This window comes from Sciurus carolinensis, chromosome X, assembly GCF_902686445.1.
Source record: "Sciurus carolinensis chromosome X, mSciCar1.2, whole genome shotgun sequence".
Taxonomy (NCBI): Eukaryota; Metazoa; Chordata; class Mammalia; order Rodentia; family Sciuridae; genus Sciurus; species Sciurus carolinensis.
Window position 1 is genome coordinate 69,534,925 of NC_062232.1, and position 26,819 is coordinate 69,561,743.

Here is a 26,819-nt window from a genome sequence, read left to right on the forward strand (position 1 = left end):
ATGCTGCTATGAGTATGAGGATCCAAAGGACAAAAGGATCATGTAAGAAATTTGAAGGGCACAACTACATGACAAAAGCCCTTGCTTAAATTAAAATAGTTATCCATTTTGACTAAAGTCCCAGCCAGAGGTCATGGAAGGAAAGGCAGAAACTGCTGTCCCCTAGCCAAAGAGAGAGTTTTATCAGCACAAGTGAACGTGTTATTTCTCTTTTAAAAACTTTTGTTCAGAGCAGAGCCTCATTCTCAAAAGTACTAGTAGGGGATGACCTAATCACAGTTGAGATAAAGGAGATGCACAAAAATTTTCCTCATCCAAATGTGGCCTTATTACCAACTGGGGAAATAAAAAATTGTTAAAATGCCCTGTGCAGGAGGTTTTGCTCAAAACAGTAGCTTCCCTTGGCTCCTCCAAGATCTGTATCTCTCCAAGGCTTGCAATTGATGTGTAAATTGCAGGGACCTGCAGGGCTTGCAGAAAACTAGCTTCAGAATGAAGAAACAAAAGTGACACTTTTAAAGTCAAGTCCCTTGTGGCTGGCTATCTGACTACATTACTTTCTTAACAAGTTCCTCCCTAAGCACTGCAGCACAGGGAGGGCATATGAGATGGTCAAGTCTTGTTTACCTTGAGAATCTTTACCTAAGGGTTTCAGGGCTCTCTCATTCTTTCAATATTTATACTAAGTCTAATCTGAGCTAAAAAGTAAACTCTGATCTGATAAAGATGTTCTGCATGCTCCTTTAATAGAGTAATTAATGACAGAATCCTTTTTTTTCTTTAGAACTCTTGTTTTTTTTTTAATTCTATGTTTGACTCATGGTTTTATGGTTAATTCATATTTGATTTTGCACACCTAAATTAATATATATTTTTAATCAGTCTTACTTTATCTAACTATAGAGATTTTTATATTCTGTCTTTGTTCAGAGGTTTATTTTTAAGGGTTAGCTCTCAAATACATTGAGAAAATTTCCTCTTACAACAAATAGCTATAAGATCTCTGTCTCCTGTTTTGTGTAGGTGTTCACACCTGTGTATTGTGGCGTTGCATCTGCATATGTGCTCTTGTCATATATCATGTACCTGGTATCAAAACTGACATATAATTAAATGAGCACTCATAAATGGCAATTTAAATGAGAAATAAATCCAAATACCTTTTAGTTCACATGCCTTAAAAAAAAAGGGGGTGGGGTTCAATTTAAAAACAGATGAAAATAAAGATGTCTTTAAAATTGCTAACCACTAGATTTTCTAGGTGGTCAGACAATTAATAGAGTGTTGATTTCTATAAAATGTCTAGAGTGTAAGAGATGACTAGTACTGTTAACTACACTTATCTGATAGCTTGGTTTTTATAGTTAAAAATGAGTAGATTATATTTAACATAAATGGAATTAATCATACATGTGTTTCTCAGAGCCATCTGATTAATTTACAAAGTTAAAGTACTAAATCATCAACTGCTAAATATAAAATCAGAGTACTCTTAACTTCTTAAATTCTGTAAGGTAATATGTTTAATTATGTATGCTTTCATAAATTGGTAAATGGAATAAGTTTTAAGATTGCTTTGTGTCTGTGCCTTCACTAAAACAAGGGTATTAAGAGTTACGATTCTATCAGGTATGATTTATATGTACAGAATATAAAAGATTTCAGTTGGGTTTCAGTAAAAGTACTATAAAAACAATAAGTATTTCATCTTATTAAAGTAGAATAATTTGTCTAAATTCAGAAATTTTATAAGGTTGTTTTAGAATATAAGTTTAAAAAGGGATCAACAGCTAGGAAAGAGATAAGAAGGTTCTAGGTATGGAAATATATTTCAGTATGTGAAGAAGAAAAAAGAAATGTTTCTAGATGAGAAAATCTTTGTGGTAATGTAAAAAGTTTTTGAATGTCTAAATAAGTTGTAGGTTTGTGGATGGCAAATGTCAAAAAGTTTGTGTGTAATTAAGTTAGTTGTATATAAGTAACAAAATCAATTAAAATTATTCAATGTTTTTCTCTAAGATCAAATATTAATGTATTGATATAAACCAAAGTTTAATCTTCTGTGGGTTGAAGTAACAAATATTTCTTAAAACATTAAGCTGCTTTTATCCATCAAGACAATCTCTTTTGTTGGATAAGTGTTATTCTTTAGAGAAACTAGTCTTGAAGGACTTATACAATTCTTGACAGGTTTATACAACTCTGGTTAAATAACAACTGTTAGTTTAGAGTATTGCACTACCTTACAGAGTCTAACCTTTCTCTGAAAGCTAAATTTGGTTAACATAAAAACATCAGATTAATTATGGGACTGTTACTAGCTTCTTTGTCATATCTTCCAAGTATATAAGTCTTTAAAGTGTAAAGTTTAGAAGAGCATTTTACCAAGATGGTATTGTTCAAACTAAGTTTAAAATAAGAGTTAGGGATTATAAAATTATGTTTCTTGGTTCACAGCTATTATACAAACTCAATATGTTTTTGAAAATGTACCCCTTGAAAATGTGCCCTCCTGCTGCTTAGGAAAGCATTGCTGACCATTGAGGTCTGTTTCCATTTCTTTTTCTTTTTGTATTCTCTTTTATTTGCTTTCAATTATTTTCTAATAGCTTTTTCATATTTTCACAGTTTATTTAACACTATCACAAGTTGACTTTAACTTCTGTGGAACCATTTGTCTTCTACCACTAGAAACTGGGTTCCACAAGATATAAAAATTTCAATCATATTTGCTGCTGTTTCTACCTTTTTCCATTTTCGGTAAGTGTCTGGCTGAATATAAAATATTTTGGATTATTAATTTTTTTGGTGTTTTTGTTTGAATTCTTTATATATCTTGGAGATTAATGCTCTATCTGAAGTTAATGGGGTAAACAATTTCTCCCATTTTTTAGGCTCTTTCTTCAGGATATTGATTGTTTCCTTTGCTGATAAGAAGCTTTTTAGTTTGAATCCGTCCCATATATTGATATTTGATTTTACTTCTTGTGCTTTAGGAGTCTTGTTAAGAAGTCAGATCCTAAGCCAACATGGTGAAAATTTGTGTCTACTTTTTTCTTTGATTAGGTGCAAGATCTCTGGTCTAGTGCCTAAGTCCTTGATTCACTTTGAGTTGAGTTTCATGCAGGGTGAGAGATAGGGGTTTAATTTCATTTTGTTACATGTGCATTTCCAATTTTCCCAGCATCATTTATTGTATAGGCCATCTTTTCCCCAGTGAATGTTTTTGACAACATTGTCTAGTATGAGATAACTTATTTATATGGGTTTGTTTCTGTGTCTTCTATTTTGTACCATTGATCTATGTATCTATAGTAACTCAATCAATAAATGGACTAAGGGACTGAACAAACACAGAAGAACAAATACAGTTGTTCAACAATATTAGAAAAAATGTTCAACATCTTTAGCAATTAGAGAGATGCAAATCAAAACTACCCCAAGATTTCATCTCATCCCAGTCAGAATGACAATTACCAAAAATACAAGCAACAATAAATGTTGGTGAGGATGTGGGGAAAGAGGTACACTCATACACCACTAGTGGGAATGAAAATTGGTGCAATCAGTATGGAAATAGGTATGGAGATTCCTCAGAAATGGAACCACTAATTGGCCCATCTATCCCACTCCTCCTTTTACACCAAAAGAACTTAAAATCAGCATACTACAGTGAAGCATTCACATCAATGTTTATATCAGGTCAATTCACAAGTAGTTAAACTACAGAACAAATCTTAGTGCCCTTCAACAGATGAGTAGATAAAGAAAATGTGGTATATATACACAATGGAATATTACTCAGTCTTAAAGAAGAATGAAATTATGGCGTTTGCAGGTAAATGGATGGAGCTGGAGAATATCATGCTAAGTGAAATCAGCCAATCCCAAAAAAACAAAAATCTGAATATTTTCTCTCATATGAAGATGCTAATTCACAATGGGGGGCAGCTAAGGAAGAATGGAGTTAGTTTAGATTAAGTAGAGGGGAGTGATGGGAGGGGAGGAGGTATAGGGGTAGGAAAGAGAGTGGAATGAATCAGACATTATTGCCCAGAGCGGTGGGATTCTACATTGTGTATAACCAGAAGAATGAGAAATTATACTCCATTATATATGATGTATCAAAATGTATTCTACTGTCATGGATAACTAATTAAAACAAATAAAAAATTAAAAAAAAACATTTTGGAGTGGCTGCATGTCAAAAAAATCTTTAGTATGAAAACTAAATAAATATTTAATGTCATTTAAATTTATTCATTATTGACAATCTTTCCTATTTCATTTTCTACTTAAACTGAAAATGTAATATCAGGACAGTCTCATAAAGAGTCTTCTCTTTATAAGAAGGAGAGCATTTGAATTTTGTTTGAGGTTCAGAATCTCTCTTCTAAACTTCTTTATGTCTTTTCCTGTATATACTAATGAGGGTTTCTCTAAATCAGGACCCAACTTTATAGGGGAAATAGTTTAAAATGGACAGGTAGAATGGGTTTTGCTGACAATGAGAACCAGAATCATCCTAAAATGTCAGTGCAAAAAAAAGAAAAGTTAATGCAAAATATTCACCAGAAGAATGTCACTGGTGAGGGCTTACTGCCATGAAGACTTTTCACTGCAGTGGTCAGAGAGCTAGCTTTGGAATTGGACTTGAATTCTGAGAATTGAGTCTATCATTTACTGTGTAACTTTACACATATTTATCTAATACTGAGCTTCAATTTTCCTGTCTGTAAAAGTGAAGAAATAATATTTGCCTTGAAGAATTGAGGTAATGATTATAAATGATGTACGGAAAAGGAAAAGACAATTTCTAGTCAGAGTAAGGAAAGTGGGATCATCAACTCCTAAGTTAAAAGTGCTGTGATATCAACAGTCAGACCTATTCTGAAGTCCATGAAAATTAGGTCTATGGGAACATGAAGAAAAAAAAATCTAGAAATCTAGATTCATAAAAAGCCAGAACTGTTTAGATAATCATGGATATTTTTATAGAAAAATAGTATTGCTAAAAGAAAAAGAGACATAATTGGTTATTTTACTGTTAGAAAATAATGTGTTATTCTTTAGGAATATTTTGTTTAAAATTCAAATAATGTTTACATTTGGAGAGTATCCATTAGTTTGTGAAACCTTAGGAATATTCAGTGTCTCTTAAACCTATTGTCTATCTTTATCTCTAAAAAAAGGAAAAAAAAAAAAAAAACCCCTGTCTACTGACTATGAAGGAGATAAACTCCAATAAACTTATATAGATTAAGTTGGGGGCCTCAGAAAGCCTTAGCCTTAACAGACTTCCATGAGTGAGATAAAGGCATTATATATAATTTGGCTACTGTGTGGTCTGGGTATAAGAAAAGAGTGTTTGGGATGGGGTGTGGAGGGACTGACATAGGGTTTGATAATCAGAGGTTAAAATATATAAAGAGGTCTGAGTCATAATTTTAGTTTTCATCAGTGCTGACAAGGTTGCCAGACAAGATATACATGGATTTATATGTATGAGTTCTTTTGCTCAGCATCAGTCCAGACAGAATTTATGTAAAAAAAAAAAAAAAAAAATCCTGTACTTGTGACCAGCTATATATTTTCATGTAAATAATATTTGCAATCTTACATCTATTCTCTGGGTGTGTGTTTTTATTTCTCCTTCATCTCCTAGAAGAAATAATTCCCTTTAAAATTTTCAACTTTATCTCTGATCAATTGAGAATAAAGCAATTTTTTCATGTTTCAGGCAGATCCAGTAAGAAACTCTTACGAGAGTGACCTGATATATAGTTGGCACATGAAAATGTTTGAAATAAAGTGTAGAAATGAGAAGAAAATATGAATTATATCCCTCTTATATTATGCTTTTTCATTAAAAATAATTGGGGAGTTTAGACTACAGGGAACTACTATAATGAAGAGAGGATACTTGGGACTTTTGCTAAGGCTATAACACTAATATGAATAGACACATTTAAGTTCTGTTTAAGTGACAGTTTCTTTCTTTTCCTTAACCACCAAACATTGAGAAGGCTGTCAGTCCTTCAACCATGGTACCAGGCATCTCTAAGACTTTGGTCTCCTAGAAATCCCACTCTTCAATGCTCTGGATACATTATATAAATTATCTCATTTTACTTCCATAGTTTTACTAATGATGTGAAGTTCCAACTTCATCTAAAGATGTGGAAAATGAGGATCAAAAACTAAGCTGGAGCACTGTGGTAGTGTTAGGATTTGAAGAAAAGTTTCTCATAAGTTCATATTGTTTCCACTACCCTTTAGGGGTTCCCTACAGAAATGATATAAGATTAACATATACATAAACATGTAATTGCAGAATGTATTATTTCTCCTATGCTTTTACATAAATAGGAAATTACATGAATGAAATAAATATATTTAAGCCAAAAATGTGCTGGAAACATAAAACAGGCACTACTATTTTGAAATTATATTTATATTTATTATAATGAAATAAATTCCCAAGTTACTTCAAAAGGTAATGTAGCAGTTTAAGAAAGTTGTCTGTATATGTGCTGTGTCTCTGTGTTTTTGAGGGGGTGAGTACAACAAGTGTGGGGAGTCAGAATTCAAGTAGATTTAGGATGCTAATTTCCAGAGTTAAAATGCCAATGTCCATGCTTTTAGGTTGTCTGATACTTGGTATGTCAGATCTGGAGCTGGTTGAGGAACACATCTATATCAATAAGTGAGGGAGCATCTGAGTACATGGTATTGAAGCCCAAGTATGGTGAGAAGGGAATCTTTGCACAGGAAAAGATACTAGTAGTGATGAGTGAATGGTTACATACCAGAGTGTTACTCTGTGTGTTATTATGCTACCAGAAGAATAAGATAAAAGCCTGTTGACATAGGAACAATACTATTTTTTAATTTTTAATTTTTTGGTATCAGGAATGGAACCCAGGGGGTGCTTAGTCACTAAGCTACACCCCAGATCTTTTTTGTATTTTATTTGAAGACAGGGTCTTGTTAGGTTGCTTAGGGCCTTGCTAAGTTGCTGAGGTTGACTTTGAACTTGGGATTCTCCTACATCAGCCTCCTGAGCCACTGGGATTACAGGTATGCACCACTGTTCCCATCCAAGACTCTTTATTCTTGTGCTCAAGAAAAAGGGAAGCAGCATGTGAGGGACAGAAATTCCAGGCTGACTGAAACAAAGAAGAAAAGTATACATTTGTGGCATGTATAGGATTGGCAGGGATGCAGTCTCTTGATGTCAGTTATAAAGAGGTAGAGTTTTAGTTGTATCTACATTCTTCATATTCATGTTACATATGTCTCATTAACATTTGAAGTCACCAATTCAGGATATGTTTAGTATGCTGCTAAAGTAAAGGTGACTATAGGTTACTTCATTGACTATTCCACACAAATTTTTGCCCATTACCACCTGAAATTTTCCCTTTACCATCTCAGAAACTTCTTAATATTATTTTCAGAACAGGAAAGACTTGTACTATCTCATCGGACTTTGATTTTAATAATCTTATGTTTCTTGGTTCTGGATTTTTTAAATTACATAATATTTGAAGACTTAGCTAGCTGACTTTCCAATCTCCTGTCTCCAGGTATATTATCTTAATTTTATAGTCTTGAAGACTGGTCTACTTTTTAACTCCCAATTTTCTGATATGTCTGTGAACCCCATAAGTCTGAGGAGTAGCTTAGGTCTCTCAAGAGGATTAATCAAGTAAGTAAATATACTAAGGATAATGGGAATCAGGTTTCTCATTTCTTGAACATAGACCTGTGAATATGGGAGAATAGAAAAGTAGATGAAGACTTTTTTATTAGAATATAAGTAGAAGTACTGGATGCAGGACTCACAATTTTTTTTTATATATTTAAGTAATAAAGCATACACTGGAAAAAACATAGAATCACTTTGGGGGTTTTCCTGCTAAAATAGTCAGAATTCTTCCATGATATCCAATGATTCACTTATTCCCTTGTACAGTTGTGGGCAGGACCTATGAATATGATAGGATCTCTCTCCATTGATTAGATTTAGATTACATTATGCAGAAATATGAGGAGATATTATAGATATAATTAATATGAGATACTGTAATGAAAGCCCTCAGAAGACTTTACATTAATTAAAAGTGATATTATCCTGATTTGACTTCATAAAGTGACCATTTCATTATGACTAAATTCTGTACTCTCAAAATATACATTTTGAATCCCTAAATCCCTGGTACTTCAAAGATGATATATTTGGATATACAGTCTTAAGCTAATAATTAAGGTAAAAGGAGACCATTAAGATTCAGTTCTAAACCAGTGTGGGAGTTGTGCTTATAAAAAAGGATATTAGGCCATACAGAAAGACACCAATGGTACAGGTGTGCACAGAGGAAACAGCAGGTAAGGAAGTAGTGAAAAATGTTGTTATCTATAAATCAGTGGTCTCAGAAGAAATCAAAGACGACACCATCTCCCTCTTGGACTTTAAGCTACCAGTAATGTGAGGACAAAAATACGTCATTTTAGCCAGTTATTCTATAGTATGTTGTTATGGAGGTTCTAGGGAAAAAATGTATGCTTTTCTAATAGGCATGTTTCTCTTTGTGGAGAGAAACATGTGATAATGAAAGTCAGTCTCTAGGAACTTTGGGGGTTAGGCCTGCAACCAAAAGAAAATTAATTTAGCTAACAACCAGTGCATTCGAAACTCTGATCTTAAAATAAGACCAAGTTCCTTACTGACACTTTGATTTCACACAAGTGAATATGTGAGAAATTAAGTCCTGACCAAAATGGATATAATTAGAAAATAAACATACAATGTTTTAAGCCATTGATCATGTTAATTTGTTGTGCAGTAATAGAAACTCATACAAGTGCCAAAGATGCATGACTTGAATCTAATAAAAAGCACAAGTGAGGGATATTATAAAAATAACTACTTATACTCTTCCACAACATCAAAGTCATAAGAATCAAAGAAGCAAAGTCTATCTACAAAGTTCACAGTGGCTAATGAACATGAAAAATGCAACACAAATTTCTAAACTGAAATATTTTGCTATAAAATATTATTGGAACACTTGAAATATTTTCAAATAAAAGTAAAACTAAATTTATTTCAAGTACATAATGATTTACAAAATGTGAATTCATCTAAACAGGCTGTTGTATAAAATAAAGGTAATCTATACTTATAATTTTTATGTAAAATCAGAACTGACTTTTCCATATGAGAGTCACTTGAAAAATAAAACTAGAGATTAGGTTAAAAAAAAAGAATTGGAATTAAGAATCATAGCCTAAAATAAGGCTATGACACTGTCTACACTTGTTAAAAATTGATTCAGATTGAAGATTAAAAGGTAGTAAAGAAATAATGTCAATTTTTGATTTTGATGATTACATTCTGTATCTGTTTGGAATGTATATATATTTTAAGTAAAAAAAGAACAAAAGGGAGTGATTGGATATCAGGTTGGTAACTTACTCTCAAATTGTTTGGAAAAATTATTTATACTATATTCACAACTTTCCTAAAAGTTCAAGATTATTTCCAGATTCTAATAATATATATGTAAAAATAGTTCTTTTTTTTTGAAAATTGCATAAGAAATAGAATCAAGGAGGAAGAACATGTCAAGAATAAATCTATAAAAAATGAAGTAAGATTAAAAATTCCACAAAAATGAAGTTTTGCTTTTGGAATGGAACTATAGAGTTCAATAAATCAACTTCCCAGAAAAACGAGCACTACTGGTAAAAATTATTTTAAAGATTTTGCCATTAAAAATCTCTGAAAATTTTATGAAAGGAATATAACAAATGAAGAAACTTAAGAAATATACTAAAAATCAATTGAAACAGTGAGAGTTTGTGACATTTGAAATATGACCCATATTTTCCTTTCCTCTCTTAGCATATTGGGATACAAGCCATGCTCCAGGAGGATGCTATCAGAAACATAGGGCTCCCTTTCCATCTTCCCACCAGTTGAGGATTATTCCATAATATAGAAGGAATCAACATTTATCTAGCCCCTTCAGCTACACAGAAAAACTAGTGGAAAATGAATTTCCAGATGGAAAATTAAGCCTTAACTTCTGTGAAGTACTAGCCTGTAACTCTTCTCCTGCCAACACTTACTTAAAAGGGAAAAGAAATGCTAAGGTTTTGCTCCTATAGGGGAGAACCATGAAAAGGAAAAAGAATTCTTTGGAAATCAAAACCAACATCAAACATCAATCTTAAAAACTGTGCCTGCAATGGAGCTAAAATTTAATTGCATCAAACTGGGGAGTAATTTTTCTGCCAGGGTTTTGTCAAAACAATAAAACAATCATTAACTCATAAGTGGAACCTAATATTTGAGTGTGATTAATTAAATAGATATCAAAAGAGTACTGTGCTAAAACTACTGCTATATCTAGATGTCTGCCCTCATGCCCAAAGCTTAGGCTTCTGAGGAGAAATATTAGAGGCTTCATATTAGATATAGGAATAATAAGCTTGAATAAATTAATCTAGCTGGTCACTAAACAAATAAAAATGCAAAAGACAATAACAAGTTCTTGGGGGTCAATTTTCCAGAGTTGCTATAGCACACTATCTAAAATGTCTAGTTTTCTTAAAAACAAAAAACTCAAAGAAATGACAAGCAGGGAAATGGGTAAATGTGATTTATACACAGGAAAAAATGAGGAAAAACAGTTATCAGTAGACCTTCCCTGTAAGAAATGTTGAAAGGAGACTGAGTTTAGAAATGAGTTTAAGTTTAGATAGTAACTAGTAGCCATACGAAAGAATAACATTTTCCTGTAAAATAAGTACATTGGCAGACATAAAAAATTAGTATCCTAATTTTGTTATAAACTCCACTTTTTAAAGTATTTAATGTTAAAGACATAAAAATAATTATTAATCCATGATAATGGGTAAACCATGTAAAAACCATATAATTTGCATCCTTAATAACATGAAGCAGGGAACAGAGCTGTATAGCAGTAAAGTTTTTTTTATGCAATTGGAGTTAAGTTCATTCCAATTAAGTATAGGTAATACTTCCATGATATTATTTGTAAACTCTAGGGTAGCCTCAAATAAAATCCACAGACTTGAGCATAAATATATTGGAATTAAGAAATCTGAGAAACAGGAAGAAAATTAATGAAGAAAAATTAATAAGTCCTCAGAGAAATCTAGATAACATGAATAGCCTCAAAATAGGTGAAATGGTAACCACCAGAAAAAGCAGAAAGAACAAACATATATTCAAAGAATATGTTAAAAGAAATAATGGCCCAAAGTCAAATTTGTTCAAAAATTTAATCTAATAACCCAAGAATCCCAACAAACTCCAAGCAGAATAAATACCAAGAGGTCCACACCTAGTGGACTTGTACGCTATCACTGGACTTGTACTATAAAATTTTTATTATGTTATAGTAAAAAAGTTGATAGTCAAATCTAAATACAAAATTTTTAAAGCAGGAAGAGATTAATGATTTATTTTAAGGGAATTCTGATGAGAACAAGAGCTGAATTTATATGAGAAATATGACAGTCTGGAGAACATATGACATATTTGAAGAGCTAAAAGAAAAAAAAGTTGCCAATCAATAATTATATATCCAGTAATACTATTTTTATAAAATGGATAAATGAAGATAATACCAGATTAGGAAAAAAAAAAAGCACACATTACAGAATAAATTTATATTACTTCTTTTCTCTCAAATTATTTAAAAAGGAATTATTTAAAATAATCTAAATATAACTATGTCTGGGGACTTATAATATGTATAAAAACATTTGCTAAAATCAGTTCCAATGAGGTTGGTAGATAAAAGAAGTTAAGAGAGGATTTTAAGTGAGTATTAAGAAAATTGGTTGCCAATTAACTAGATATCTTAAATGACAAGAACTGACTCCTAGAAAGATACAAATTTCAAAGATTACTGAAGAAGAAACAGCAAATCTAAACAAAGCTTTCACTAAGAAAGAAAATAAAGCTGGGCACAGTGGGCCATGCCTGTGTAATCCCAGCTATTCAGGAGGCTGAGGCAAGAGGATCGCAAATTCAAGGATAGTCTGAGCAACGTAGTAGGGCCCTGTCTCAAAAAATAAAAAGGAACGGGTATTTAACTCAGTTCTAGAGCATCCTAGGGTTTAATATTGAGTACCAAAAAATGAATAAATCAATCAAAAAATGAAGAAAAAGAATTTAAAAAACAAGCAAGAGCTAGGCAAGTGGTGTGTACCTCTAGTTCCAGCACTCAGTAGGCTGGTGCAGGAAGATTACTTGTGTCAAGAAATGAGATCAGTTTGGGCAACGTGGTGGTGGTGGTGTTGGTGGTGGAGGAGGAGGAGGAGGAGGAGGAGGAGGGAAAAAAAGGAAAGGAAAGAAAAGCAAAAGAAAGCAAGGGAGAAAAAAGCTTGATGCCTGATGGCTTACTGGAGATTTTTACTGTATGTTTATAGAAAAATTAATAGCAATGCTTTGAAAACTCTTTCAAAATGTAGAGGTAGGAAAATTTCCCAACTTGCTCAATGAGGCCACTTTTACCCTAATATATAAAACAAAGATGTATATGAAGAAAACTACAGATAAATATCAATTTGCCTATTTTTCTTGCATACTTGCCCTGGCTACCTATCAATATACATGTATCAAATGTTTTCTAAACTGCTGCAAAGAAGAATCTGAAAATAAACATAGGAAAGTACTAACATATTATAAGATTTGATTTATATGTAATGTACAGAATATACAAAACTTAGGGAAATTATGGAAATGATAGCCTGGGGCAGGAGCCATGAGAGAGAAGGAGTAACACCTAAGGGGATACAATATCGTGAGGATGTTGAAAATGTTCTAAAAGTGTGTTGATGATTGTATAACATTGTGAAACAACTTTGTGAGTATACTAAAAACATTTAACAACAACAACAAAAACCACTACTCAGGCAAATTATGTAATGTAAATTATTTCTCAACTAAGCCATTACAAAAAATAAATCCAAATAACTGATCTTTGTTTTTGAGTTCTCCAAGATTTTGTTTAATATACAGATTAAACATTATTTATCTTGATATCTTTAGCAGTATAAAACTACATTACAAAAGTTGTACAATAGCATGGTATATTAAACGTTATTTGTTATATTAAATTTCTTCTCTACACAGTGTGAACCATTTGTAGTACTAAAAATCTCAATAATTTCAAAAGTTTTATCAGTGTTAGTTAACTTAAAATAGTGACAAATGCTATACAGAAATTATCTGCTATTTTCTTAAAGTGGTCAGAAAAGAAAATGTATCTAATGTTATTAATGATCACAATTTTTATCTGCAAAGTTTCCTTCCATCCCACTTACCAAATAAATCTTGAGTACAGGCTCATTTTGAGAATGATGAGTTCAAGAGCAAGGAGTACTACTGGGAATGGTAAGCAGGATATATGTGCCAGTTGCCTTCCAGGGAGACTCAAAGTGATCTGAAATGAAGGCAAAAATGAAACAGTAGCTTGATAGAGATACATCTGACATACTCCACCAATTTTGAATACATATGGATTTCCAAAAGCCCTCACACATATGTCCCAGTTCTTTTACTTCTAGAGCAGCAGAGTACTTTATTTTGGTCTTTGGAAACTGGCTACTAACAGGTAACAAAGTGTCTAATTGGAGGTATATCATGAAGAAAAGCAGACATTCTTAATTTATCATAGAGCTTGTTATACATAGTGGCCATTGGGCATGACCTCTCTATGATGTGGGCCATACTTAAATCAATTCCAACCAGAGATCCATAGCCATAAAAAGAAGGATGCCCTTAAAAGGTATTAACCACTTTCTCTCCCTTCCCTCATTTTTCTGTATTTGTGACTAATTTGAACCCAGACTTTTGTATAGGGAAACCCATTGGTTTCCCTGTAATATGCTAACAATTCAAACATCCACATCTGTCTGCCTACTCAAAACAAACAAAGAAAACAGAGTAAATCACAACAAACAGTAACTGAAGAATGAGAATTTAATTATTTGGTAAAAATTAAAGCAAAAGAACATTAAAGAAGGTTGATAAGTTGCATAATTGTTTTGAAGAAAATTAAAAATTAAAATAACCTTATTGGAACAGGATTTGGGAATAAGGGCAAAAGGGAAATGATTCAGCAATAATTCTATGAGGAAATATTTACTAAAAGAAATTTGTCATTCTTCATTTTAATTTTAGGTTCTAATCCACCAAAATGTATTTTTGACAAATGTCATGAGTTTGAAAGAGCAGGTTCTGCTCATGTGACAATTATGACTGACATCTATAATCTACACGGTAAGCACATTTTACTTGGAAACCACATGTCATTCTATGTATGCCTTTAATTCTTACCTTCTTTGATTCCTTCATTCAATGAACAAATATTAATGACCAATAACTGTATGTCAGATACTCCTCTAATCTGTGGTGAATTAGGAGTAAACATAAGACACATAAATCACTGTCTTCATGTAGGTTAAACTTACAGATTTGCTATGCTTAAGGCATCTTTCTCTAGATCCTTCCACTTGGAAAATATTTTAAATGTATTATATCATGCTTCTATATTTATTTATTTTGTTGTTTTGTTTTCTACCCTGTGTCTAATTAGATTTGCTCATCATGTTTTTCCTTTCATTTTCCAATTTTATTAACTAGCCTGGGGTTTGTTTCCTTCTTCCTAGATGAAGACATTTGAAATGATCCTATATATCCCTAAATTCTCTGACTTAGCCTTTTAATAATTCTTATAAATATCCTTCATAGACATATATGATGGTATGTGAAGACAAATATGTGTTTTCAGAATTCCCTGACAGTTTTTAATGCTCAGACTCAGGAATTATATATAGGACAATGAAAATAATGATATAATCAGAATAAAAAAGAAATCTCTTCCTGATGTTATCACTCTACATTATGAAGTCATACATAATTAATTTTATATATTATCAGACAATCAAATTAGACTAGTAAAATAGTGTGATTTGATTATCTCATTTTCTGAGGCTTCACAATGTGGTTAATGATAATCTTATTTTTTAATGTTCAATTTACACTATTTTTAGGTGGTTAAAAATAATTTCTAGGGCAATTGCTTTATACTTAATTCAGTTCTAAGTATTATGAGAAATACCAAGGAGAAGATGGTAGCTAACATCCAAAAGACTAGCAGTAAATATTTGCTGAATTATTTCATGAAGGAATGAGAGAATGCACACTGAAATTAATTGAATGACTGATTGCTGAATTGTATTTATTTTATGTACATATCTTGTGTCAGAAATCATTTAATACACATAAAATGTTGTCATGATCATCTAAGTTCTATCTCAGGTAATTCATTCAGACTTGCTTTTCTGCTATCCTCTTCCCAATCACATATCAGGCATTATTTTACTCTTGTTAACACACCTGATGTTTAATTTGGCTCACCACAGTGTCCAGGTATTTGGTCACATATTATTCTAGACTTTTTTGTGATGCTGTTATTTGGATAAGATTCATATTTAAATCAGTGGAGTTTGATCAAAAGAGATTACATAATCTGGGTGGGCCTCATCTAATCAGTTGAAGATGTTAATTTAAAAAAAAAAGAACTGACCTATCTTGTGCAAGAAGAATTTCAGCCAGAAAACTGGCTTTGGACTTCATCTAAAAATTTTTCATGTTTCTTTATCCTTTCAACCTATCCTGTGGAATTTGGGCTTGCTAGGCCTCTGCCTGTTCATTGAAAACTCTTACTGTATGTGTGTGTGTGTGTGTACACACACACATATATATATATATATATATATATATATATATATGTGTGTGTATGTGTGAGTGTGCAAATATATATGTATATGTAACTATTCTGGTTTTGTTTCTCTTGAGAACTTTAATTCAACATCCTGGTTCCTTTTCTGTTTAGCTTTATTTGACATTGAAGTCTTTTGTTAGATATTCACATCTCTTGATTCAGTAGTTGTTAACACTGAAGAATGCTATTCTCCCCAGATTGTTGCGGTATAAATGATATACAGAAAACTGAATATAAACTTTGTACCTGGTGTGCTGAATTTTGACTTGAATGCAATCTTGTTTCCACCTCCACATTCTAGCTAATAAAAATGTCTCTCACTTCCACAAGTTTCCTTGTGTCCTTTTTTCCTTTTGTGGTATTAACATCTAACTTGAGAGCAAACAAATTATGATTCCAGAGAACATGTGAAATGTAGCCTTTCATTCACATCTTTAAAGGCCCCTGTTCCCCTTGATGGGTAGAATCACTGCCTCTGAAAAAGAAGTTCCCTATGTTTCTCCTTTCCTAGCAAAGCAGCAAAACTTCTTTTCCTTTTTCTCAAAATGGTGTCCCCATTATTGGACTGGCATCAGGGACAAGGACCAAGTTTTCAGTAAAAATTTGGCACCCTATATGAGACCCAAGAGCAACAGACTCTTCTGGCTTTCCTTGGCAGATCTGGATTTCCAAGAATCCACACTTCATGCTGAGGAAGCAAGGTGGCTTGTGAACTTGTTGAGAGCAAACTGCTGCAGTTAGGAGACAGTATGATTTGCTCCATCTTGGGTCACCTGAGAAAAAGGAAACTGAATATAGTAAATCACTACACCCTTGGCCATTTACATGATCCACTCCCTATATATGCCCTGTTCATTCACCTGCCATCTGCTACTGTGGAGCTCTGAATTACTCTGATGCTGAATACCCTTAACTACCCAACCTCATCTGATAGAGAACAAGGACTTTGGGTTACTTCCCCCAACTACACTTTCTTTCAGCTGGAAGCAGTTTGGAGATACTGTGACCCATTTTTCCATAGATATGGAAAATAGAGATTGACAGTGGGGAAAGGTAACAGTAGTTGACTTTATGCTTTGAATATAGTCCTTGCTGCTCTGCCACAGCAATTTATTTTTTTAAAAGGACATATTTCTTTCTCTTCCTCTCTCCCTGCTCCTCCCTAATATCTCTCCCTCCCTAATTTCAATGTAAATAGGATTACCCCATTTTAAGCAGATTTATCTGTCCTTGAGTACACACCTACCATAGGAATGAAGTAATTCAGACTTTGTAGATGGTACCAGAAGATCTCAGAAATGACCATCTCCCAAATTAACAAATGAATTACAACTCCAGACAGAGAACATGTGGAATGCAGCCTTTGAATCACCTCTTTAAAAGCCCCCTGTTCCTGTTGATGGGCAGAATCATCTCCTTTGTGAGGAAAGCAATAAACCTTCTTTTTTCCTTTTTCTCAAAAACAAAAAAAAAATCTAACTTAAGATCCATGCTTTTAAGAATTTTTTTAAGACAATGCCTTATTGTTGACTACACAGAGTAAGTTGTGGAGGAGATACCTGGAACTTTTTTATCTCGTATAAATGTAATTTTATACTTATTGAAAAAAATCCCTATATTCCTTCTCCCTCAACCCATGGTAATCAGGGTTCTATTGTCTACTTCTATGCCTTTGATTAGTTAACAGCTCATATAAAGGGAATCATGTAGCAGTATGGTTTATTTCACTTAATGTTTCCAGGTCCATTCATGTTGTCACATATGGCAGGTATTCCTTCCTTTTAAGGCTGAATAATATTCATATATATAAAAAATATTCATATATATATATATATATATATATATATATATACCACATTTTCCTTATCTATTCATCTGTGTATAGGAAATTGGGTTATTTCCATATTTTGCTGCATATATATATATATATATATATATATATTATATTTGTATGCTAATATAAATTCTTTTGGATATGTACCCCAAAGTGATATTGCTGGATCATGTAAGTCTATTTCTCATATTTTAAGCCATCCTCATGTTTTGCATAGCAACCACACCATTTCCAGTGACAGTATACAAATGGTTCGAATTCTCCAAAACCTGGCCAACTCTTGCTCTTTTGATTTTTTTAATAATAGTTCTCCTAACAGATGTGAAATAATATTTCACCATGGGTTTAATTTGCATTTCTTGACAATTAACATTTTGAGTATCTTCATAAACCTGTTGATCATTGGTATGTCTTTTTTCTTAAAATGTTTAATCAAGTTCTTTACCCATTTTAAATGAGGTTATTTGGTTTCTTTTCACTATTGATTTTTTTCTTTTTGGTGGTGCTAGGATTGAACCCAGGGCTTTATGTATGCTAGGCAAGCACTCTACCAACTGAGCTATATCCCCAGTCCCTCACTATTGACTTTAAGAGTTTCTTATATATTTTGAAAATTAATGCCTTGTGAAGCACATAGTTTACAAGTATTTTCTTTCAAACCATTAGGTTACTCTTTCAATGTTTTGTTTCCTTTGCTGCATAGAAACTTTGTCATTAAAACTTATTCCAGTTGTCTATTTTTGTTTTTGATGGTTGTTTTATGGGGTCATATCCAAAAAATCATTGCCAAGACCAATTTAAAATTGTTTTCCTCTAGGAGTTTTTCAGTTTCAGATATTGCATTCTATTCTTTAATACATTTTGAGTTGATTTTAGATATTATGAAAAATAAGGGTCTAATTTCATTCTTTTGTATGTGGATATTGTTTTTTCCATTACCACTTCTTGAAGAAACTATAAATTTTATGTTATGTACTCTTGGCACTCTTGTTGAAGAAAAATTGACCCTATATGCATGGATCTATTTCTGAGTTTTGCTGTTTTATTTGCTTATGTGTCTGAGAAATAAAGTCCTTTCTTTTTGCAGAAAACATTATTTCACGTTATTTCATAAGCACTAAAAATGACACTTTGGTGACCATTACTCAGTTTCACAGGTCTTCACAGCAAATGAATCCTTAACATCAAGAACTTTTGCTTTTGGGATGAAAGTAGTCCAGCAATATGGCATAGATTGCAATGAAATCTTGGAATCAGAGAAAGGATATGTATCTATAAGCAAGTTTATAAAATAATGCATTGCTGTGAAGTATTAACTATAATCAGATATAAGAGTAATATTTCAAGTTAGGATGATAATACAATGAATGGTTAAATATTTAAATGTGCAGTGAGTGCTAAGGTTGTCCACAAGTGAAGAAAGATATTCCAGTCAAGATGTGGAAAATTATGAGAAAAAAGATTTCATGTGTATATTGGATTTAAGTAATTTTGAATTATTATGATTGGCAGGAAATAATCATTCCTAATTTAAAAGTAGATGGCATGCATGATAAAAATCACTGTAATTAATATGTATAAGTTATAATGAATACCTCAATATTTTGTTAATAATTCTTAAAATGTCTAAAGTAGACCAAGAATTTCCTCTGCATCTTTTTTTTAACATGTATTTTTTTTAATCTGTTGTTTTGGATATACATGACAGTAGGGTGTATTTTGCATGTCATACATGCACGGAGTGTAACCCATTCCAATTTTTATTCAATTCTTATAGCCGGAGGGGAAGTATATAGAGGTTCAATGAATTGGATGGGGGTGGGGGAATCACAAGGAGGAGTGGGGATGGGAATGGGAAGGACAATGAAATTAATCAGACATGGCTTTCTTGTGCACTGTCTTTTGTTACTCCTGTTAGTAAATAATTTCATAGCACATAAAGCTATTTGGAATGATGATTTATGCCTACTAATATTACTTCCAACTTGGTTAAATAGCTATGCCTAAATATCATATTGATAAACACTATTATGTGCCAAAGTTTCTCTGACTTATAAGACATTTCCATGAGTATATTTATTTAATCAAAATATTATTTCTATGCTTTTACCATAGAACTGATGCGGAATCAGCATTGAGTGTTTGGAAGGGCAATAAACCCTATGTACTGGGAACCTCTAAAATTGTTCTTGTCAGATATTTTGGTCACAGTGATGAAAAAGCTTATTAAAACAGAACTCCACAGTTATGTATGACTATAGCACACAAATAAAAATATTTAAAATATGTTAGAGCTAATAAACAAGTTTACTAAGGTTACAGGATATAACACCTAATACAGAAATCAATTTCAGTTGGGCATGAGAGTGCATACCTGTACCATCTACACAGAAAGCTGAGGCAGGAAAATTGCAAGTTTGAGGTCAGCCTGGGCAACACAGTGGGGTATATATGTATACATAAAATCAGGGAATATACAGTGTATATATAGTGTAGAATGCCTCTGGGTTCAATCCCCAGTATACCGCCACCAACAAAAACAATAAAAAAAACAATTGCACAATTGAAAAGTTACCATTAGATGAGAGTAATCAGTTCTGGTATGCTACTGAACAGTAGGATGAATACATAAAATGATAATGTAATGTATATTTCAAAAAGGAAGAAGAAAGGATTTTGAAAGATTTTACCATAAAGAAATGTTATCATTTCTATCATTGATAGATTTGTTGAAATCGATTTAAACATTAATGTGTTTATATATCAAAATATCACTTAGTACCCCATAAACAGGCACAATTTTTATATTATACATCAGTTAAAATAAATTTAATTTAAATTTAAAAATCAATAGCTTTTCTATATAATAACTATTAGTAATCCTGAAATGAATATAATAAATAAGTTACATTTATAATAGTATTAAAAGAATGAAATACCCAGTAATATACTTGACCAGGGAAGTGTGCAGTTTAGATAATTAAAGACTCAAAGCCAAGTGAATGCCTGTAATCCCAATGGCTTTGTAGGTTTGGGCAAGAGGATCTTGAGCTCAAAGCCAGTCTCAGCAAAAAGCGAGGTGCTAACCAACTCAGTGAGACCCTGTCTCTAAATAAAATAAAAGAAAGGGCTGGGAATGTGGTTCAGTGGTTGTGTGCCCCAGAGTTCAGTACCCACTACTGCCCACCAAAAAAAGTCTCAAATATCAGAAGGTTCAATATTCATGTTGAAAGACCTAATACAGGTTAGATTATTATATTCCCGATTGATCTATAAATTTAAAGCAATCCCTATCAAAAATCCTGATGGCTCATTTAAAGAAATTAAAGAATGGATCCTAGTTTTATATTGGGGCGCATAATAGTCCAAACAATCTTTGAGAAGAAGAGGGAGGAATTTCAGAAATGTGGGAGAATGTGACATTCCAATGCTCATTTCCCAGCATAAACATTAATTTGAACAACTATTCAAAGAAGAAAATACTATCAAAAGAATTAAAGAATCCAAGTGAGAGAACACAGAACATGGGTGTAGCACAGAAATTAGAACAGACACATTGAAGAGAATAAGAAGGGCATTTTTTTGGGGGGGGGGTACTAAGGATTGAACTCAAAGGCACTTAACCATTTAGCAACATTCCCAGTCCTTATTTTTTGTATTTTATTTAGAGACAGGGTCTCACTGAGTAGCTTAGCACCTTGCTAAATTGCTGAGACTGGCTTTGAACTCACAATCCTCCTACCTCAACCTCCCTAGCCTCTGGGATTATAGGTCTGCACCATCATGCCTGGCAGGAAGGGCAATTTTATATTATCCATATCACCCTTCCTCCAACCTAAGGCAGCACAGACTCCATCAACGGACAAATCCAGGGTCAGGCAAGTCCCTACCACCATAGACTCCAGGATATATACACAGAAGTTCTTAAGGGAACTAAACCCAGCATCTCAAGCTTCATAGTGCCCTCAACTCTGGCTGGCTTCCACTGTACTAAGCTTCAGACCTACCTGAGCACCAGGTTGACTCCTATATACCTTGTTATATGGATAGCACCCTCAGACCAAGCTTTCATGCTGGCTGCTGTGGACATAAGCTCCAGAATAATACTCTTAGTCAGAACCTCCAATCCTTCCCTAGTGCCAGGCAACCCATCCCTTTCATAATAACCACACAAAAAAATGAATTAATCTAACCAAGGATGTGAAAGAAGTCTGTGATGAAAACAAAGCTATAGAACACCAAAGAAAGAAATAGAAAAAGACCTTAGAAAATGGAAAGACCTTCCATGTTCTTGGATAGGCAAAATTAATATTGTCAAAATGACCATACTACCAAAAGGGATAAACATATTCAATTTAATCCCCATCAAAATATGAATGATATTTTCCACAAAACTAGAAAAATCAGTCCCTAACTTCATTTTGAAAAATAAGAGACCTAGAAAAGTCAAAATAATTTGAACAAGAAAAGTGATGCAGAAAGCATCATAATACCTGATCTCAAATTATATTACAGAGCTATAGTAACAAAAACAGCACAGTACTGGCATCAAAATACACATGAAGAACAATAGAATAGAACAGAAGACACTGAGACAAACCCAAATACTTACAACCATCTGATACTTGATAAAGGTACTGAAATGTATGTTAAGAAAAGACAACTTTTAAATAAATGGTGCTAGGAAAATTGTATATGTACCTAGAAGAATGAAATTATATCCCTATCTTTCACACTGCCTAAAAGTCAAATGAAAATGGATCAAAGACTTACTAATTAGACCAGAATTCTTGAAATGGTTAGAAGAAAGCAGGGTCAACATTGCATCATATAGGTACAAGCACTGACTTCCTGAACAGTACTCCTAAAGTTCAAAAAATAAAACCAAGAATTAATAAGTGGAATGATATCAAAGGGAATGATTAAAAGAGAGAAAAGAGAACTTATAGAAGGGAAAAACTCTTTGCCAATCACTCCTTTGACAAAGGAATAATATCCAGAATACATAAAGAACTCAAAAAATTCAACACCCAAACCTCAAATAACCCAATTAATAAATATACCAAAGAACTAAATAGACATTTCTTACAAGAAGAAACAAAATGGTCAACAAATATATAAAAAAATGTTCAACATCTCTATCGATCGGGGAAATGTAAATCAAAACTACAGTAAGACTTCATCTCACCCCAGTCAGAATGGCAATTATTAAGAACACAAATGACAATAAATTCTGGTGAGGATGAGGGGAAAAAGGTACATTCATACATTGCTGGTAGTTCTACAAATTAGCATAATCACTATGAAAAGTAGTATGGAGACTTCAAAAAACTAAGAATGGAACCACCATATAACCCAGCTATTTCACTCCTCAGTGTTTATCAAAAAGAAGGAAAATCAGCATACTATAATGATACAGCCACTTCAATATTTATAGCAACATAATTCAAAATAGCCAAATTCTGGAACAACCCAGATGCCTACAACAGATAAATGAATCAAGAAATTGTGGCATATATACACAATGGGGTTTTACTCACCTATAAAGAAGAATAAATTTGTGGCATTTGCTGGTAAATGGATGGAAATGGAGAAAATAACGCTATGTTAAATTAGCAAGACTCAGAAAAATCAATGATAAATGGTTGCCCTCATATGTGGAAGCTAGAGCAAAATAAGGAAAAGAAGGTGGCAGGGGAGGAGATTTGATATCATAACAATATAAGAAATACAGTGGAGGAGAATGAGAGGGAGAAAGGAAAGAAGGGAAAAAGTAGAAATATGGAATGAAATTAAAAACATCATGTTTTATACATATATAAATGTACCTAAAGGAATTTCACCTTTATGCATATGTAGAAAATACCAATAAAAATAAATAAATACAGCAGTAAAAGGAAGATCAAAAGAGAAATAGAGAGAGAATAACAGGAGGGAGGAGGGAAGGGAAAGGGAGGGAAATGGAGATTGGAATCAAATTGTTTGCATGTATTATTTTGTCAAAATGAACCTGAATACTATATATAATACTCTAAAAATAAATAAATAGATAAATAATTAAATAATAGAAAGGAAGACCAGTAGAGTAGAGAAAAAAGGATGGTGGGGCCGGGAAAAAGGAGAATTCTGAACAAAAAATGCATTCTGTGCATGCATGATTTTGTCAGGATGTACTCAACTACTATGTATAACTATAATGCTCTAATAAAACAATCTGTTGTAAAAATGAGAAAATTACTACAAAGATACTGTAATCAAACACAGCACAGTACTAAAATAAATACATACATATTGACCAATGGAATATAATAGGAAGGCCAGAAATAAACCTGTGTGATTGATTTTCAACAAGGTTGTTGAGAACATACAATGGAGAGATTAAGCTCTTCAATGAGTTTTATAACAAGTATAAAATCACATATATAAAGATTAAAGTAGATCCTCATCTCATATCATAGAGAAAAGTCAACTTGAAATGGATTAAGGACTTAAACATAAGACACAAATCTGTAAAACTATCAGTTTAATGACAATTATAGACAACAATTTTTCTGATAAGGTACCAAAAGTACATGCAACAAAAATTGAAAATAGATGAACAGGATTACATCAAACTAAAAAGCTTCTACATAGCCAAGTAAATAATCAACACAGTGAAGAGATAACTGACCAGTGGGAGAAAATATTGCAATCTATACATATGAGAGGATGTTAATACACAGAATACATTACAAGTTTATGAAACTCAATGTCAGAAAGAAAAATAATCCAATAAACATGGGCAACAAACCTTAATAGTAATTTCTTAAAATAAGACTTACAAATGGTCAATAAGTGTAAAAATGCTTAACATCACTAATCACCAGGGAAATGAAAATTAAAGCCACAATGAGATATCACATCATCTTTATTAGAATGGCTATCATAAAAAAAATGAAAGATATATGGCTGGGGATGTAGAGAAATGGGAAGCATTACACTCTGTAGATGGGAATATAAAATGCTGCACATGCTGTGGAAAACAGTATGAATGTTTCTCAAAAAATTAAAACTAAAACTATATGTTCTAGCAATCTTGCTACCAGAATTATATTTAAAGGTGATAAAACCAGTATGTTGAATTTATATTTGTACTCTCAAACTCACTGCAACATTAGACAAAATACAGAAAAAAATCAAGGTTCTGTTCATAGATAAGTGGATAAAGAAAATGTATACACACACACACACACACACACACACACACAATTAAATACTATTCATCCTGAAAAGGAGATTCTGTCATTTGCAATAACAAGGATGAACTGGAAGACATTATATTAAATTAAATAAGTCAGGTACAAAAAAATATTGCTTGATCACATTTACATTCAGAATCTAATAAAACTGACTTAATAGAGTAGAATGGTGATTGCCAGGTACTCAGTAGTGAGAGTGGATGGTGGAGAAATGCTTGTCAAAGGATGTAAAATTTCAGATTTACAGGAGGAATAATTTACATAGATCTGTTGTACAATGTGATAACTATATTTAGTAGCATTGTATGAAAGACATTTCAATGTATGAAAGACATTTCAATGTCTTAAAAATCACTTATGTTCTAAGTGTTCTCAGAACTAAAAATTAGTATTAGAGGTAATGCATTTGTTAATCATCTTCATCTAATTAGTAATTTGTACATATTTGAAAAAATTGCATTGTCATGATAAATACATATAATTATCATTTGCCAATTGAAAATAAATTTATCGTACAAAAATAGAAAAACAAAGGACTCATTTGGAATAACAGATTCCTGATTTCAAACTTTTAAAAAACCTACTCTACTCAAAATACTATGATATTTGCACAAAGGATAAATAAAATCAGTTGACAGAGTAGAATTGAGGATCCAGAAATAAACCATGCAACTATGATTAATTCATTTTTAATAAAAGTTAAAGAATCTTTTCAACAAATGCTGCTGATACAACTATATCCACATGCAAAAAGACACATTTAAAATGTTAATTCTCCAATGAATGTTTTTGAAGCTTCGGTCTAGTATGAGATAACTGTATTTATTTGGGTTTCTTTCTATGTCTTCTATTCTGTACCATTGGTCTATGTGTCTGTTTTGGTGCCAATAATATGCTGTTTTTGTTACTATAATTTAAGTAGTATAATTTAAGGTCTGGTATTTTGATGCATCTTGCTTCATTTTTCTTGCTAAGGATTGTTTGATTATTTTGGGTCTCTTATTTTTCCAAATGAATTTCATGATTGCTTTTTCTAGTTCTAAGAAAAATGTCATTGAGATTTTAATAGAAATTGCATTAAATCTGTATAGTGCTTTTTGGTGGTATGGCCAATTTGACAAAGTTGATTTTGCCTATCCAAGAGCATGGGAGATGTTTCCATTTTCTAAGGTCTTCTTCAATTTCTATTCTGTAGTTTTGATTCTGGAGGTCTCTCACCTCTTTTGTTAGACTGATTTCCAAGTTTTTTTTTTTTTTTTTTTTGAGGCTATTGTGAATGGGGTAGTTTTCCTAATATCTCCTTCCACTGATTAACCACTGATGTACAGGAATACATTTTATTTATGGGTGTTGATTTTATACCCTGATAATTTACTGAATTTATTTATGAGTTCTACAAGTTTTCTGGTGGAATTTTTTGGATCTTCTCTCATTAGATGCAAAATTAACTTAAAGGATTAAAGATCTAGGTTTGAGATCTAAAACTATAAAATCCTTACAAGGAAACAGAAGCAAATAATCATGACCTCAAATTGTGTAGTGTTTTCTTAGATATAGTATGTAAGACACAAGCAACTAAAAGAAAACTACATAAATCAGACTGAATGAAAGTTAAAGTATTTTTGCTTTCAAAGTACCTATGGAGAAGTTTGTAAAACCAAATATAGAATGGAAAATATTTGTAAAGGAAGTATTTGGTAAATTGCATAAGAGTCTAGTATTCAAAATATATAAGAAACCTTTAAAACTCAATAATAAAAGCACAATTAATCCAAGTCATTCAGTTAAAAAGTAGTGTAAAGAATCTGGACAGACATTTTTTTAAGGAAGTTATAGAGCTTGCCAATAAACACTTGAAAATTGCTCAAAATAACTATTAGAATAATGCAAGTGAAATCTACAATAAAATAATTC